The sequence below is a fragment of the Podarcis liolepis genome (genome assembly GCF_965112155.1).
Source record: "Podarcis liolepis genome assembly, chromosome: 6".
In the NCBI taxonomy this organism is placed as follows: Eukaryota; Metazoa; Chordata; class Lepidosauria; order Squamata; family Lacertidae; genus Podarcis; species Podarcis liolepis.
Window position 1 is genome coordinate 47,570,298 of NC_139559.1, and position 14,197 is coordinate 47,584,494.

Consider the following 14,197-nt stretch of genomic DNA (forward strand, 5'->3'; position numbering starts at 1 on the left):
GGGGAGGATTATTACATCATTCCTGCCGTCCTTCCCACTTCCTCTGTTCTCTATCTTCCAGACATGAAATACACTGGGGTCTGGCAACCCAATGAGTTCCTCTCTTTCAATCATTTTCTTCTGGCAGGAGTTACGCTTTGGCTATGGTTGGTAAGGAGGATTTGAATATATAACATTGAAAAGTGCTCTGTGCTGCAAGATCTACTCAGAAGTACACCCAGTGGTGTTTACTGCTGGAAAATTATGCATGAGGGTACAGGCTAACCCTAGAAGCAACAACAACAACAAAAAAGATTTTTTTAAAATGCTTACCGTTACATTTCAAACATTTGGGATTAATAAGCCTATGCTGACATCAACCAGAACTGGAAGCTGTTTGCTATACAGTGAGCACAAAGGACAATGGCAACCAAGACTATAATCCCTCCCCATGTATGATTAAGTCCTCCTCATCCCCAGTGAGGGTCATGTAAGGCTGGAAACTGTCTGGGTACATTTGACTTGTAAATTAAACAGGGGGTGGGGTGGGTATGGAAGGAACCAACAGTGCCAAGTATTAGTAAACAGGATATTAGCCAGGAGACTCGCTATCTAAGGAAGTCTTTGAGGGCTGTTTCAATGCCCTCTCCTTTCAGTCCTTGAAACTTAAAGATTAAGTATCTTCTGACACTTGCAATTTGAAAGCATACGTCTCACATTTTGAACACTTGGTGATCGAGACCCCAACCACCATGCAATAAATTTCGCTGACTGTGGGGAAAAACACCCACCAAATTTTTGAAACAAATTTGTGAAACGAGCTACCTTGTTAGTGAAAACACACAACGGAAGTTACCTTAAAGACAAAGAAATATTTTACGGCATGAACTTTTGTGAATATTTCAGTAAATCTTGTTTTCCTCAAAACTTTGACTCATGACAAACTATATGCTGCCCAGGCTTAATCAGTAACTGTCTTTGCCAGTTGTTTGAACAGCATATAGGACCCTTTCCCAGAGACTCTTTCCCAAGGTTTCAACTCAGGGAAATATTTGAGATACACACAAAATCTGGTTGCATTTAACGGCGTCATCCTGTTAGCGCAAGGACCTCCTCCTATGCAAGAGGGTTTCTTGTCCCACTCCATTCCCTGTGCAACCCACCCTACCACTGCAAAAAAAAGATTTTTTTTAGAGGGGCACAGGAGTTGCATAAGAAGAGGAGAGAAGAGGAAGAGGAAGTACTATTGCACAGGTGGAAATTCTTGCGCTAACTTTGTTGGCTACATCCCATCCCCAGACCCCAAGATCACCACCTGAGGTCCTTCTTCATGTGCCTCCTCCACAAGAGGTCCGGAGGGTAGCAACACAAGAACGGGCCTTATCTGCAGTGGCACCCCATCTGTGGAATGCTCTCCCCAGGGAGGTTAGTCTGGCAGAGGCCAGCAAACTTTTTCAGCAGAGGGCCAGTCCACTGTCCCTCAGACCTTGTGGGGGGGGCAGACTATATTTTTTGGGGGGAAATGAACAAATTCCTATGCCCCACAAATAAGCCAGAGATGCATTTTAAATAAAAGCACACATTCTACTCATATAAAAACACACTGATTCCTGGACCGTCCGCAGGCCAGATTTAGAAGACGATTGGGCTGGATCCGGCCTTAAGTTTGCCTACCCATGGTCTGGCACTTTCATTATACACCTTCAGGCACCACGTGAAAACGTTCTTCAACCAGGCCTTTGGCTGAATAACATCAGATATACTTTCAAATGTATCGTGAGAGGGGAGATTATTGGTGTTTTTTTTATCTTATTTTTGTTACATATTTTGCATTTTTTATATTGTGGTTTTGTGGTGTAAACTGCCCTGAGATCCACTCAGGTGAAGTGGAGTGACAGTAATCATATAATCATCACAGCATACAACATTGTGTTGAAGCAAAAAGCCTTGGGCAGTGCTAAGAACATCTCAGAATCCATTCCCCCACCCACCCTTGTGCCAATGGCACTGATATAGAAAAACCTGCTTTAGAGACAAAGGCAGAGATCAAGGAAGACACTCAAGAACATTAACCAATTGCACCTTGGAATTATTTATGTAATATCCTAAGCAACCAGATGGGTCCTTAACCAATGAGGAAATGCTTGCGCCCTCAGACAGGCAGGCTCAGCGTAGCTTGTTTAAAGGCTCTGCAGCGCTGACTGCATTAAGCAAGTGTAGAGGGAGGCCTGGAGACACCATCTGTGTCTATCAGATTCTGTCTCTATTCAATATACAGTGGTACCTCTGGTTATGAACTTAATTTGTCCTGGAGGTCCGTTCTTAACCTGAAACCGTTCTTAACCTGAGGTACCACTTTAGCTAATGGGGCCTCCTGCTGCCGCCACACGATTTCTGTTCTCATCCTGAGGTAAAGTTCTTAAGCCGAGGTACTACTTCCAGGTTAGTGAAGTCTGTAACCCGAAGTGTTTGTAGCCCAAGGTACCACTGTATTCCGAAGAGACTCAACTGGAGCAATAGACTGCAGGAGCAGCAATCTGACCTGAAAACGATCTGTTTGTCAATACTGCAGACATAAGAAGGAAGACACAAAGAGCACTGCAGATATTTGCCTTCATCGTGCCTCCATCCTGCAACCACTGTTGCATAGGGCTGTCTAAAGCCCCAGACACCCTGTGTGCAGCTTGATTTCCAGGGCTGCCAAGCACATGCATTTGTTTTGAACTTCTGCATACTAAATACCTGTGAAAGTCACACCCCTACTCTGAGATCATTCCAAATATTTTGAAACTTCACAGTGACTCCTATGCCCCCCACGCCCACATCCTTGTGCTTTGCATTCACCACTCTGATGGAAAAGAACTGCCAACCCCAGACTGCATATTCACAGCCCTCTCTTCACCCACAAGCATGCACTGCACAGGGGAGGAACAAGCCCTGACACTGGACTCCTCAGCTTCTGTAGGTGTGAGTTCAACCAGAAGATTAAAGGAGTAAGTGATCCTGCTAAGTGATCTTGAGTAATAGCTCCCAGACAGGAAGAGAGGATTGAAGCAATGACCTTCCAAATCCCAAACCACTGCCTTAACCAAAGAAGGAACCTATCCTTTCAAAAGCACGCAACATCAAAACACAAACAAAAACCCTTCCCCAATGCAGTGCAGGATCAAAAGAAACTTATGCAGAGAAATAAACAGACTGTGCACCTCTCGGCTACTACACATTTCATCAGAGAACCTGCATATCGAGAGTGATTACACAGCTGGCATGATTACACACCTAGTTGTGTGACTCACATTTACAACAGACATAAAAAAAAAACAACACAGCACGCCACTAAGATGCAAACTGGGCTATCTTCCACTTTGGTGGCCTTACAAAAAGCTAACTTCAGTCCAGTTTGAAAGTCGTTTCTCCTTTAGCCAACCCTAACCTGCTTTTATTTTTGTGCAATTAGTGCAGGACATTGTGGGAGAGGGATAAGAGGCTGTGTATGCACCATACATTTAAAGCACATTACTTCCCCCAAAGAATTCTGGGAACTTTACGCCTCACACAGCTATCATACCCAGTACCCATATCAAACTACAGTTCCCAGAACACTTTGGGGGGAATAATCAGCTTCAAATGCACTGGGTGAGCAGAGTTTAAGATAAAAGGATACAGAGTCTGTGGCAATACCAGTTCTGAGCTATCAGTTTCTTTTGAACCAAGCACTCAATTATGGGAAGCTACGTAACCCCGCACATGCCCACAAAATAGATATTAACAGGTTGTTTTTTTCTGGGGAATGGATATAATGATGCCAAGGCATATTTACAGTGGAATCCTTTTGATGCTCATAAAGTATCATAAAGTGTTGAATAATGCAGAAGGTAAAGAAACATCTCTTTTAAAAAAATCGTTTAGCACCCGTTGCTCACTCTAGGATTGCTGGTGCAACCATAGTCTAGATCAGGGAAAGGGAACCTGTGGCCCTTGCAGTGTTGTTGGACTCCAACTTTCAGCAGCCCCAGCCAACATGGACAACACGGACAGGAGCTGTCATTCATCAACATCTGGCAGACCACAGGTTCCTCACCCCTGATTTAAGGGGGAATGCCACGCACTCTGGAGTGGGGTGAACACCACTTTCCAGGGCAGTAGAAACCACCAACAGGACCTCTGTCTTGCCTAGACTAAGCTTCAGTTTAGCTACCATTTCTTCACTAAACCTACCCAGAGCTTGATTTCAGTTTTGCAAAAACAAACATCCAAATCCTTCTCTCTGTTATCGCTTGGAAATTCACCACCCAAACTTGTTTGCCAGCCTGCCTGAGCTTTATTCCCCATCTAACAGATTACAAACTTGTTCTGGGACTGTATTACAAAATATTTCATCTTTAGTTTACCCACGTTATGAAGCAGTGTAGATCTTGCACATTAAAAATCAGGTCCTCACTCTAAGGAAAGTAGGCACAGCTAGATTGAAGGAAGCGTGTTCCTTTTTGCAATTTCTCCACATCCCAAAATGTTAACATCTGCTAGAAGAAAAAGCAGCTGTCAAGGTTCTGCAGTCCTTATCTATAGCCCTTGTGTGTTACTTGGTTGGTGATTGTAACCATCACAGACAATACCCTTCTCTGGTGAGTGGTAGGAGGGAATGATGGAAGACTGACCACTGACTCTAGACCAAGGACATCGTCATGAATCACAGCAATTAGCAGGCTTTCAATTGACAATTTCACAAGATCTGGCCATAAGAGATGCCAAAACACCCATGTGACAGTGAGGTGAAGGAGAATTAGGGTGCTTCGGGACAGGAGGGGGGGCATAACACAGTAAACATATTCTTCTGCTATTGCAGATGGGTTGTTTGGGTGTTTTTAAAAAGCATATAGGATCCCCTCCCCAAGGGTAAATCCAGGTTAAAAGCAAGGTGAGGAATACAGGCTGGTATTTTGATGCCAACAATATTGCATGGAAGCTGCAAACAATTTTTTTTAAAAAAATTGCAACCATGAGGAGTAACCATTTCACAATGGTTGGAAGACCCTTTGTACAATGTTACTTCCTTACTGGAACAAACCCTGAGGTGCTAGGAGCAATCTGAATACAAAGTATTCTGGTCTGACATAGGAAGACATTTAAGAGAGTGCTAAAAGGCATAATTAATTATTAATCCTTGGGCAACGAAAGCAAAACAGAAGAGGTGGCACAGTATGGTGCCGGAGACTTTGCACTGTAAACTGCACCTGTCTACCATTTGCTTCGGACATTCTGCACTAGACTGCAATTCCAAATATCATGTTTCCCTAGTGTTCTGTTCAGCCAATCATACTTAGGAATATTGCATTCTTTCCCAGACTGGAATCATGCTATTCATGAATATACCAAGTAGAATGGAATGTGGCTCCACATATATTAACTGGTGCCCGTTAGATATTTTTTGTCATAATTAGTGACCAGCAACACATCCCTTCCTCCCATGCCCATACCACTTTATGAATTGTTACAAACATTGAAATATGAAGCAAATGGTCCCCACAACCTTATCCCCCTGCAGCAATGTCCTTATTTTATTTTAAGTTTTCAAAAAAAAGTGTTCACATCCCCAGCACTCTTCTCCGGTGACTGCAATGAGTATCAAGCTGGCAATATCAAGGAATATACCAGGAGAGGGGTACACTGCTTTTGTGTAATTTCCAAGGGCCACAGAATCATACATTCTCTATCTCTTCATACCTGGTACTGCACTGGTGCCCCATAAGAGGCCTCAGAAAGTGCTGCTAACACAGCAAAAACAAAGCAAGAGGCCGCAGTTACAAGTTCCTAGTCTCTGCAGCCACAGAAGGCGCTGTGATTCTCTAGCTTTTTGCTAGAGCACTCCATTGTCCCTCAAGACAGCAGACAGATGCCAACATAGTGTACACACATGACTCAATAACACTAGTGGTGTTCACCCCATTCAATCAATGATATGCAGTCAGATATATGAATGCCAATGTCTCGATCACACCAAGAAAGTCAACCAACATAGTATGACAACTTAATGCAGATGCAATAAGGCAGGCTCCAGATGTTTTGGACTACAACTCTGATCAGCCTCAGCCAGCGCAGCGATTCCGGCTGTGGCTGGTGGGAGCAGTAGCCCCAAACACCTGGAGGGCTAGGCTGCAATAAGCTCATGCCGGATGAAAGCAAAACTTAAGATATTTAAGAATTTCCCATGCAATCAGTGAAAGCATCACACCAACTTAATTTAGCCATGTGAAATGTAAAGCCTTTTAGCATTATTGATGGGACAGAATGTGCTGATAAGTGTGGAAGGAGAATAGCCAGGGAGAATGTGTTGATGCTGCAGAAAACATTGGATATATAGGTAACAAAAGGATGCTTTTGCACACACATTGGAAAGCAGTTGAGGAAATGGCAGGGCTTCACTGCAAGTTACTTGTCACTTAAAAAAAAAAAGCCTGGATGAGCCCTGCACATTGGATTTGTACAGTGCTGAAGAATAAGGTCTTTCAGAATAATGAAATCACAAGAAGAAGGGTAGAAGTTGCTGGAGGAGCAGGTTGGTCTGTATGTCACAGATTATCCAGTAGGGCAAGTTTAGGATATTTACTGCTTATGCAATCATGCTTTGCATGAGACTTGCAACAGTTAAAAGGGCATGAGCTGAAGGGAAACAAATAGAACATTCTGAACTTTCCTCATCTACCCCTCATACTTTCTGAACTTTTAGGCTTTTCCTCATATTTCCTGCCAGATAATAACTGACAAAAATGTTGAACTTTTGCTGGGTTTCCCTCCCAGTTCATTTAGCGAGCCAGTCTGGTCACAATAGAACTAATGCACACAAACCATCATGCTAAACCAGGCTTCCTCAACATCAGCCCTCCAAATGTTTTTGGCCTACAACTCCCATGATCCCTAGCTAGCAGGACCAGTGGTCAGGAATGATGGGGATTGTAGTCTCAAAACATCTGGAGGGCCGAGGTTGAGGAAGCCTGTGCTAAACCATAGTTCAGTGTGACATGCACAAACTTGAACTAGCTGCAGCATGATTTGTGTTTGCATGCTTCCCCCCTGCTCCTGCACAGTCAGGAGTAATTCAGAAACATTAGTTTGCCATTTTGTCCAAATTGGCAAACTGAGGTTAACATTAACTATGGGTTGTTTAAAACAAGCCACCTTGTTTAGGGCGACATGTGAACACACACCCCACCTTCCTTCCTTCCTATTTTATTTATTGTTTGGAAATGAAGTGCATTCAGTTATAATATAAACACAAAAGAAAAATACTTACAAAAAATGTAGCAAGCTTTCAGTGTAAGAACAGAAAGGACAACATCTAGAGTTCAGAACCCACCGAAAACTTCTAGTGCTGCCGGTTCAACTAAAGAACAACCTACAGCTTAATTGAGTATGCTCAACGACTGAAATCCTGGAAGTCTAGATCTGGAACCAAACTTTTGGATTTTTGCTCTTCTCCAGAAGACACTTTTCACATGCTGTTTACTTCTGCTGTGAAAGACCCTCAAGACCACTCTAATGCTCATTCTGTCCTTAATGAAAAAGCCAGCAGCATGGGACAGGCTTGTACAACTTGCCTCCCCAGGGAACTAGGCTACACTCTGCATTGTAACAAACAACATCAAGGACTTAACAGACACACTCTTTTCCTTTAGAGTCAGCAAGGAGTTGCACTTAATTGTTTTTTTCCTGCAAGAGAATTAGGCTGCCGTGACAGTTAAACAATTAGAGGTACAGGTGGTGTGAGTAAGAACTAGAGAGAGCCCTACAGCCATCCCTTTTCGTCGTCTGCACATCTGCTGCAGCAAAAGACATGCCACCTGGCTGCTAAAAAAGTAAGGGGCCAATCTGGATTACTTGGGAGCCAGCAGCATCTGCAATTTGCATTCATATTTCAGCATTGCACTTTATCAGCGCACACACGCGCACACACACACACACACAAGCAGTTCTCTCTGCTTATTCTGTGGAGGTGGCTTATAAGAGGTCTTACACACCAATCTCCCTTTAATAGTCATGCATCCCTAACTAGCTACAAGTAGGTATACAACACAGAAATAAGTTTTATGGTCCTTCTCCCCTTCACCTTCCACTACCTAGGAGAGCAACATTTCCTGTTTTCAGCAAAGCACCTAGTAGATAGAAGATAAGCTTGACTTCGTTTCAGCAATTAAAATTGCCTAAGCCAAGGAGGAAGTAAGCATGAGAACCAGGAAGTGTAAACTCTGTTAGTCAAGGTGCTGCAGTGGTTATCAAGCCTGCCAAGCACACGTAGGTGCTAAAGGGTCAGATAGCACATGCACATTATCTGCACAAATTTAGATGTGCCCTAGTTTTATTAAACATAAGGCACTTGCAATGGGGCAAAAGGGGTGGGAGGTCTTGGTTTTGGATGGTCACAAGGCTCAATGAAGGAATAAGGCGGGAAGCCCAATAGTTGCATCTTCTCTCATTGTTGGAAAAAATTAAAATTATACTCCTTGTCTTCAAATTGAGGATGAATGAACTTGGTCACAGGGTTGCCAGTAAGATTGCAGGTGCAGGATAGGCAGTAATTCAGCTGACAACTTTTTCAGGTGTGGAGATGCAGTTAATACCATTTGCCCCAATAGCAAAAGGTGTAGGCAAGATGTTACGTAAAGGGTAAAGGGACCCCTGACCATTAGATCCAGTCGTGGCCGCCTCTGGGGTTGCGGCACTCATCTCGCTTTATATATTCCAAGGGAGCCAGCGTACAGCTTCCGGGTCATGCGGCCAGCATGACTAAGCTGCTTCTGGTGAACCAGAGCAGCGCATGGAAACGCTGTTTACCTTCCTGCCGGAGCGATACCTATTTATCTACTTGCACTTTGACTTGCTTTTGAACTGCTAGGTTGGCAGGAGCAGAGACCGAGCAACGGGAGCTCACCCTGTCACGGGGATTCAAACCACCGACCTTCTGATCAGCAAGTCCTAGGCTCTGTGGTTTAACCCACAGCGCCACCAGTGTCCCAGGCAAGATGTTGGCAAGGGTTAATTTGCTGGAGGCAAGTGCTAATTTGTAGAATTTAAAAAAAATGTAAGACTTAAGTCACTTTGAAAGCCACAGTGTGAATTAACAGCCTCGCTACTAACCCGAGATGCGCAAAGTGCCCATTCTCCACCACCGCCAATGCAGACTCGCACTCTTCGTATTACTTCGGGACTGAAAGAACGAGGAACCGAGCCCTTTCTACCAGTCGCAAAAAGTAAGGCGATGCAAAGACGTCACATCATTTTACACAACATACTCAAGCCAGCTGGAGCTCTCAAAGAACCCCTCCCATTCCCTAGGCACGTGGTGTAGAAAGCCGAGCCCGTAATCCAACCAACAGGGATGGTCCTCCAAGTCCTCAATTATCCACACCGCAGGATCCAAGAGGATCCCTTGCGAGGTCGCAGAGAATGCTGGGGCGCAGCTCGCAGATCACGCACTTTTATTGGGCGCTTCTACTGCTACCCTTGCCCCGCCCATCAACTATCAGCCCGGAGTCCTACCCTTCCCCATTGTGATGGGTACCTCTCCCGAGCCCCCAGGGGCTAAGATTCCCCCACACTTTTAATAGGGGACACCCGCGCCCTAATATTTCCTGGTTAGTCTCTGCTGCTTTGGAAGGCAAGGGGGGCGGGGACCCCCACCCAGATCAAAGTTTTAAGCTGCAAGCGGCTCCCTCCTACCTAAACTCCGACCGCAGGGGCGTCCCTCTCCTTTGAGCTCCTCGTCCCACGCGTAAGGTCGCTTCTCAAAGCCGTTTTACGCATCCTCTACCTTTCGCGCCCACGGCTCAGCGCATACCCAAAGAGGGCCTAGTTATGACTGGCCGCGGAGGGAGGAAGAAGAGAACAGGGCAGCCGCGCACTCTGTACGTGCTCAGAGGGACCCCGGGCTTTGCCATTGGCTCTCGCGTTCCAAGGCTGAGCCGCGGCTGCTTGCCACGAACACCCGCGTTTAGACCGACCCGTCGAGCCTTGGCACCCGAGGCGCACGGCAATTCCTTTCTGCCCGCCTCGCCGTTGAGCCAAGCGCGCAGCGATAGCGCCGGTCTCTGGGGCTGCCGAGCACGCAGCCCGGCTGGCGATCGAGGGCGCCCCTCGGCTCTGTCGCCACTTTACCTCCTCCTTCCCGGTTGCGCTCCGCTTCTTCCGCCGCCGGGGCTCCTCGGCTTCTCCCCGCTAGGAGTGGCTTGTGCTTAGGCTGCTGGAAGAGACACCCCTCCCCAGCAGAGACTGCTCCCCCCCCCCCTTCGCTGCCTTTCTGGATCGGAAAACGCGGCTCAACTGCTCCCTCGGCTCCGCAGGGCGGAGGAGAGGGGACGGCAGCATCGCGCGCTTGTGCTGCGAGTCTGCCGGAGCCACATAGCCCGGAGGCGGAGCTTCTTGCCCGGGCACTTTAAAAACTCCTTGTGCAACCTAAAGAAGACTGCAGCAGCAAGGAAGATAATCCCAAAGCGAGGGTAATACGACCCTTCACTGGGTTTTTTTTTTTTTTTTTTTTGGAAAAACAAATAAATGCGCGAATGCTTAGCGTGGGACCCGTTTACAAATGCTGACATAAAGCACAGAGGGTCCTAGGATGTACGATCCAACTATTATTATTTTATTTTATTTTGCCGTGTAGCCGTCACACATGTCGAGTTAAAAGTGAAGCCCGCTGGCCTCACGTGTTGCCCATGCGCGCTGCTCCCACCGGAAACGAGTTGCCCCCAAAACGCTCTGCCGGTGCAACGTTTTTTATATCCTACCTTTCTTCCACGGTCCTCAAGCCAGCATGCAAAGGACTCCCAGGAAGCTTCCAGGACAGGCACCGTCGGGATCCCAGATCGGCTTAGCTTCAGCGAGGGTGTTTCATCCTGTGCCCTCCGATTTTATCCGGGACCGGTGGTCTGGGACAGGAAATTCAGCGTCACTTGTGACCAGAGAGCAGGGAGGGGAGAAATCCCTTTAAGCGTTACTTCTTGCCCTTTCCTTAGGGCTGATTCATACATGTGTGGTGGCTGCACAGGAAATGCTATCCTGATGGCATGCATGAAGTGACAGCCCACCTCAATTTCACCACACACCGCCTTTTGCTCATCTGTGGTGATGCTTGAGAATTGCAGGGCCTGGGTGTTCGCATGTGCTAGTACTGCGCAATGAAACACATGCATACACAGGGTGTTGGTTGTGTTGCCACAATCAAAAGACAATAGGATATATATGATCATAAGTAGCTTTGAAAATAAAATAAAGCACCTCTGTTTGCTGTAGTGCAGGGCTGGCACAAGTCATTTTCTGCCTGAGGCAAAGGACATGGTAGTGCCCTCAGTGTTCCAGGTACATAAGTCAACAGGACAGCTGAATAATATTTCAACGATGGCAATGGCCTCCACCGCAGTTGACGGCAGCAGGCTAACTATGGGGGTGCCACGGTACAGCTGGCACCGCTGTGGTGCAAAATGCTACAAGAACATTCAGTTCATAACGTTACAACAAGAACAGGCACCCCATGAAATTAACATGCTATTTAAAAATACAATTGTACTTTCACCTGTGTCATCTGCCGCTTTCAGCATCAACTTCGTTTGCTTCAAATGCCCCTCTCTTCTCACAGCTTCATATTCCTCTTGGTTATCTGCTCGTTCTCTGCCCGAAGGCTACATTTAGATGGTGGTTTCCTGTCTAGCTGATTTAGTGCCCGACCAGAGGCAGAGGGGAAGTACAGCAAGGAGGCAAGAGGTACCAACTAACTTGAAGGTTCCTGTTTTTGTTGAATTGTGTCAGCACCTGCAACAATCTTTTAAGCTCCCAATCTGCCATTTGGACTAACAGCACTCAGCACCAGGGCACAGTCCCCTTAGCCCAGTGGCTCTCAGAGGATGTGGCACACCAACCTGGTGTGGCAGGAGAGGATGGCAAGTGTGGCAGGAAGATTTAAGGACAATCAATGTCTTAGGAATGATTCAGTAGCTATATTCAGTAGCAGTATGATTATGCAGCTGCATTGTTTTATAATTTCTGGATGTCCCATGAACATATTATAAAATTGTTGTGTTCTATGTTCAACTAGGAGTTGTTTCTTTTTGTTTTCCAATAAAAAAATCAGTGCGGCACAAGCAAATTTTCATTCCGGAAGTGTGGCCTAGAGAAAAAAGTCTGACAACCACTGCCTTAGCCCTTGCTGCTGCCAGGTTTGCCAAATTCAGATTGCAGCACCTGAAAACCCCTCTGGCCAGAAGTACAGGCAGGTCTTGTTTAGCTGCAATTCCTGCATTGCTGTGGGTTGAACTAGATGACCTTTGGGATCCCTTCCAATTCTGGGGTCATCTCTTTTCCTAGTTGACCATGTTTGGCCCTATAAAAGATTTTGAATCTGTTAACTTTGCTTTTCAAGGGCTGTAGCTCTGGTAAAAGAGGGACACGGGTGGTGCTGTGGGTTAAACCACAGAGCCTAGGACTTGCCGATCAGAAGGTCGGCGGTTCGAATCCCGTGACAGGGTGAGCGCCCGTTGCTCGGTCTCTGCTCCTGCCAACCTAGCAGTTCGAAAGCACGTCAAAGTGCAAGTAGATAAATAGGTACCACTCCGGTGGGAAGGTAAACGGCGTTTCCGGGTGCTGCTCTGGTTCGCCAGAAGCGGCTTAGTCATGCTGGCCACATGACCCGGAAGCTGTACGCCAAGCGGCCAGTAAAGCGAGATGAGTGCCGCAACCCCAGAGTCGGCCATGACTGGACCTAACGGTCAGGGGTCCCTTTACCTTTAGCTCTGGTAAAAGCATCTGCTTAGTATGCAGAAGGTCCAAGCTTCTCTCCTGGTAGGGCTGGGGATGTTCTCTGTACGAAAACCCTGGAAAGCTGCTGCCAGTCAGTGTAGACAGTACTGAGCTGGTTGGAGGAGTTTCCTTTGGGCACGGGACTGTTCTGGGTGGAGTAATAATCATTCCCTCTGTATACAAAACTTGGTGAGCATTGTTGATAGTGTGTGTGTGTGTGTGTGTGTGTGTGCGTGAGAGAGAGAGAGAGAGAGAGAGAGAGAGAGAGAGAGAGAGAGAGAGTGTCTCTAACAGTCATGCTTTTGAGCCTCCACCACCCACGGTCCCAGACTGCAACTGAAGAAAGGTGTGTTGTGTTTGCGGGAGAGACACATGTCAATGCTGCTGAAAGGTCATGTTGACTCTCCCGGGGTTTCTTCCTGTCCTCTGCATGCATCCTTTCCTGAGGTAAATAGCACCAGTCACATTAAACGACTTCTTACAGGTTTGCCTTGCATCCTTCTTTTAACTTCCCCCCTCCATCCCATGTTCCTAGATACTAAATCCAGCTTTGTTTTGACTTTCAAACGGGGGTGGGGGGAGGCACTGTTCTTCACAAAAGATGAGCACTTGCTTCACCATCCAATTTTATTGTCTTTTCCTTATTGGCGCAATGGCACTTATCGGGCAGAAGAGAGGCGCCCTCTTCTCCTTTCCTTCTTGCAGACCAGCCTTCTACATCCTTACTCAGAAGATCGTCCGACTGAATTCAGTGGGGCACACTCCCAAATAATTACGATTAGGATTGTAGTAGTGAATAAGGAAGTTTATACCCTTTCTCACAGCAATGCCCTTCAGCTGCACTGAGTGGGCATCGGCACCACCTGCTGGCAGAGAGAAATGCTGCGCCACATCAACCCATCGGTATGCACTACGACCGTACAACAGCTGTCACAGTATAACAAATCCTTTTCCGTGTTCACGTCTGGGTACATTCAGGAGCAGATGTTCAGAGCCCCACTCACAGGAGGAGCAGGAGGGCTCCCCAAACACAACAGGGCTTTTTAAAAAATCACACTTTGAAGCAATACACCTCATCTAAGGAGGGTCCCCCGGTAAGGCCATCTGGAGGCTAAAATGATCCAAGTTCACTACGGATTCTTTAAAAACGTTTTGTGGCCTCGCAGAGCGATGTTTGCAATGATGTGCTTCTACCATGCTGCTGCTGCTGCAATGCAAACAAAACCTGAGGGCAACCTTTTAAACAAAGGGCAGGAAAACTGCTGACGTGCCTTGTTTGCATATAATGGTAAGCCTAACCATGAGCTAAGTGAACAAGCAAGCATGCGAGTGCGCTTTGCTGCTTCCTCCTTCTCCTGCTGCTGCACAACTGGCAGAGAAGCCATGGTTTGGCGTAGTGTTTTATGCCAGCGGCAGCAGCAATAAGGAGCTTGTT

The 14,197-nt window shown here is 46.5% G+C and overlaps 1 protein-coding gene and 1 long non-coding RNA gene across 5 annotated transcripts in view; both read right to left on the minus strand.

Annotated features, from left to right (window-relative positions):
- MICAL1 (microtubule associated monooxygenase, calponin and LIM domain containing 1) overlaps positions 1 to 11,642 on the minus strand; it is a 42,950-nt gene extending 31,308 nt beyond the window's left edge. Inside the window, exons 1-2 of one of the 4 annotated variants that reach the window (XM_083510843.1) lie at positions 11,543 to 11,642; positions 10,758 to 11,140 (exon numbers count right to left, since the gene is read on the minus strand). The gene's annotated coding sequence lies outside the window, so the exon portion shown is untranslated. Of the gene's footprint in view, positions 1 to 9,111; positions 9,247 to 10,128; positions 10,659 to 10,757; positions 11,141 to 11,542 lie in introns of those variants that run through there. The other 3 variants (XM_083510842.1, XM_083510841.1, XM_083510844.1) reach the window with 3 other exon arrangements.
- Positions 1 to 14,197, minus strand: part of LOC310709587 — a 479,424-nt gene that overhangs the window by 239,139 nt on the left and 226,088 nt on the right. The window lies entirely within an intron of this gene.